At 47.5% G+C, this 4,214-nt stretch overlaps 1 non-coding gene across 1 annotated transcript; it reads right to left on the bottom strand.

Annotated features, from left to right (window-relative positions):
- Nucleotides 1-3,697: 3,697 nt before the first annotated feature.
- On the bottom strand, nucleotides 3,698-3,769 carry TRNAW-CCA (transfer RNA tryptophan (anticodon CCA)). The gene has a single exon. It is a non-coding gene; the product is annotated as a tRNA-Trp (tRNA).
- Between the last annotated feature and the right edge of the window lie 445 nt (nucleotides 3,770-4,214).

Raw genomic sequence — 4,214 nt, 5'->3', positions numbered from 1 at the left:
ACCAGGCCCACTACTTGGGTCAGCATGGTAGAGGGTTAAATAACAGCAGAATGCAAAGTGCCCCCTCCTGCCTTTCGTCACAAGGTCCCAAAGTCTAGCTAAGGTACTGAAAACAGAATAAATTCATTTATAGAATAATGAGTTGTCAAATCCAGTTTTGGTATTTCTGACAGGGCAATTTTTTCTAACTGTATCAGCTTATTTATTCATTTTAGATGGCTGCCTGGACACAAACATTTAAACTTGTGTTTATGAATAATTTAAAAGGAAAATCCAGCTTGGAGAGCAGTAATCAGCACCCCATCCGATTCCCTAATGTCAGGTCCTCCTTTCTCATGCCCTTCTCAGACTCAAGAGAGGTCATCTGCCTTTGGACTTTGGCCTCAGCAAGTGATGAGAACCTGAAATTCTCGGTGACTGACAGAGGTAAAGTGGGGTCATCTCAGCTGACCTTTTCTGCTGATGACTTTCTGTTAGAATCCCTGAGAGCCCAGGATTGACTCAGTGGGACCCCCATACGAAGGTCTTTGAAGGTTCTATGAAGGTCTCCTATCCTCACACTAACCTGGTCTTTGTTGATGGAATGATCTCTGCCCAGAAGGTCAGGCTGTAGGGTCACCATAGGCATAGCTCCAAAGGGCACCATTTATACATATAAGACAACAGAGTTGTGCAACCTGATATAAGACCCCAGAGCATGAGGCCTTGACCAAGCTGCTGGGAACTTCTTGTGGGAACATTAAGTCTGCGGCGGGAGGGATGCAGAGAGATCTACCACGGAGGGGTGGGTTTGAACACGTCACCTTCCTGTGACGCCACCTTCCTGTGCTCCTTTTCTTCTGCCTCCCGAGCATCCCATCTCTTCCAATGTCCCTCCTAGCTCTCTCTGGCTCAGATGCTTGCCTGACAGAATCCTGCACTGCTCCCCACATCTGCCCCCTTCCCCAGCTCTCTGCCACCACAGCTCCGTCTCCCCTCACATCTCACCGTCTGAAATGACCACATTTAAGCCGGGGTTTGAAAGAAGAGTAGGAGTTTTCCAAGTCAGAAAGGAGGGAAGGGCATCTTCAGATATGTGTTCCAGAAAGGTACTGTGAAGGGTGCACTGGAGTGGGAGCCTGGAAGAGCACGGACCTGGCAAGGGAGCTGATGTGATGGTCCAAGCTGAAGGTGCACTGAGAGGTGGGCAGTGAAAAGCACCTGCAAATGGCCAGCTGCCTGGAGCTCCTGAGAAAGGAAGCCTCTGGGAGTCGAGCAAAGGCTGAGCAAACCCCACCTGAAAGCTGTGCAGACAGCCAGAACTTGAAGCTGAGCCACAGGCCTGCAGCTCCCACTCTGAACCCGTGTGGCGAGTGGGGATATTTAGGCATCAGAAGGAATCTCAGCTGGTGGGAGGGCACTTTGAATGTGATCATAAGAGATGAAGTGCGCCCTTTATTAAGAGCGATGGGAACACCTCTGCCCCTTGCTGTGAGCTTGTTTATCTGAGTCTCCTCTCCTTTCTCAAATGGGACATAACACAGAACTGCAATTATTTCTAAAATCCTAAATTGGCAGCTTTTCTCCAGGAAAATGGTCCTTGATGCAATTAATTCCTATCCCGAACGAGCAGTTAGACATCTGATTGGAAGAGGAGTTAAGGGAAAGACAGCAACTCCCCTTGATCCTTCTGTCGTAATCCAGTTAAACCCACATTTATCTAGTACCCACCTTGGGCATAGCTTTGGGCAGGGAGCTGCAGACTCCCTGGTGTGGGAACCCCTTACTCTGTGCCCTGCCAGAGCTCACAATCTAATGGGAAGCAGAAGCAAACTGACTAACAAATAGCTTCAGTACTAGGCCAGCTGAGCTGAGTGTTGGGTAAATGTCAGGCAAGGGCAGACCCAACATGGGAGGGAGGCCTTCCAGGCAGAGAAAAGGGCATGATTAACGGTGTAGGGTTGAGAAAGAAGAAGCAATGTTCAGGAAAGAGTGGGTAGATTGGCGTTACATGGCATAATTACCAACGCCCAAGAATCTACTCTTTGTGAGCATTTTCATCAACCTACAGTATTCTTGTCTGGAGAATTCCATGGACAGAGGAGCCTGGTGGGCTATAGTCCATGGGGTTGCAAAAGAGTCAGACACAACTGAGCAACTAACACACACACACAAACACACACACTGTCATTTAATCCTTAGACATCACTGGCTTCATGATATGGATGGAGAAATGGAGACTCAGAGACTCAGGTGGTAGAAATCGCAGTTGTCATTTGTCAAGGACTAAGTCTATGTCGTGTATTCTGTTTGCATATGTGTATTGGATTTAATTCCTAAATGAACCTTATGCATTAGGCATATTAGACCCATTTTTCAGATGGGAAAACTGAGACTCAAAGAGGTGAGTCCATAGCAGAGCCAGGGCTCTGACTCAGATCCTTTGGCTCCAAAGTCTGTGTCCCTTTCAAAAGCCCATCTTGGAAGAGCCCAGTCTGGAAGGCAGGTCAAGGCAAATTACCAGGGACTTCTGATGCAACTGGGATGTTTAGATTTTGTTCAGCCTATAGGTGACCAAGAGCCTCTTTGAAAAGGTATGAACCATGGTCAGAGGTAACTGGATCGCAATGTGACTTCCAGACAAATGAACTCCTGCTTCAATGTGACATCGCTAGTGGAAGTACTCACCTCCCATCTCTCCTCTGCCCAGCGCCATAGCTTTTCTAGACTGTGGTCCCAGGTCCCACTTCTCCTTTCCTTGTCTTCTGCCTGCATCCTATGTGGTTTCAATGGCCAAGGGGACAAAGCCTCAGAAGGTAGAGACTCTCCCTTCCTGGATCTACTCCAACCACCTCTCCCTCCCTGCCTGATCATTCCTTAGAAGGGGTCCCCTTTAGGAATATCAAACACCAGGAGGCTCACAATTCCTGACCACAAATTAATTTCTCCTATCTTTCGACCAGAGCCTTCTTTCTCCCTGCCCATCAGCTCCAAGTGGTTAATAAATTGAAATCAAATCCCCACTCTCATGCAATTTACATTTTAGAGGTGCAAACAGGCAATTCTCCAGATAAGTCAAATATCACAGACGCTAAATAGTGGCATTAACTTGTGTTTAAAAGAAAAATTAGAATAAACAACAAGATCCTACTGTATGGGGCTTCCCCAGTGGCTCAGTGGTAAAGAACCCACTTGCCAATGCACAAGATGCCGATTCGATCCCTGAGTCAAGAAGATCCCGTGGACAGGGAAATGGCAACCCACTCCAGTATTCTTGCCTTGGAAATCCCATGGACAGAGGAGCCTGGTGGGCTACAGTCCATAGGGTCGCAGTAGAATCGGACACAACTTGGCGACTAAACAACAGCAATCCTGCTGTAGAACACAGGGAACTATATTCAATGTCCTGTGATAAATCATAATGGAAAAGAATATGAAAAAGAATGTGTATATATATATAACACTCAGTCACTTTGCTGTACAGCAATAATTAACACAACATTGTAATTCGATTTTACTTCAATGAAAAATAAATTAAAAATAAATAAAACAAAAGTTAAATTATAGAAGTATAGAAAGAAAGTGTAGAAAGTGCCATCACTCAGTCGTGCCTGACTCTTTGTGACCCCGTGGACTATAGCCTAGCAAGGTCCTCTGTCCATGGGATTCTCCAGGCAAGAATACTGGAGTGGGTTGCCATTTCCTTCTCCAGGGGATCTTCCCGACCCAGGGATCGAACCCGGGTCTCCTGCATTGGAGGCAGACGCTTTAACCTCTGAGCCACCAGGGATGCCCTAAATTATAGAAAGGGGATCTGAAATATGGTGAGGGAGGTGGGTTGGAGTTTTAGGGAGAGTGTAACCTTGGGAAGAAGGTAACTTGAGTGGGTCCCTGCAGGAAGTGAGGAGGTGGGTCAGGCAGATGTCAGGAAGGGGAGCAGCCAATGCAGGGACTTTGAGGGGACGGACGGGAGTTTGAAGGAATAGCTGGTGGCTGGTGTGGCCAGAGGGGACAGGAAAAGGGGTGAGAAGGAGAGACGCAGGGCGCCATGGATTTGTCGCCTTGGAGGCTCTCTTCTCGTTGTAAGCCCTGGTCTTTTCCTCCGATTCACTCTGATGGGAGCCCTCGGAGGGTTTTGAGGGTAACATGATCTGACTTGCTTTTAAGAAGAGGCACTCTGACCACCGTGGAAGATAGACTATTCAGGCAAGGACAAGTTCAGAGCCTATGGCAAT

This window comes from Ovis aries, chromosome 11 (assembly GCF_016772045.2).
Source record: "Ovis aries strain OAR_USU_Benz2616 breed Rambouillet chromosome 11, ARS-UI_Ramb_v3.0, whole genome shotgun sequence".
NCBI lineage: Eukaryota > Metazoa > Chordata > Mammalia > Artiodactyla > Bovidae > Ovis > Ovis aries.
This window is presented reverse-complemented; position numbering and strand designations above follow the sequence as displayed.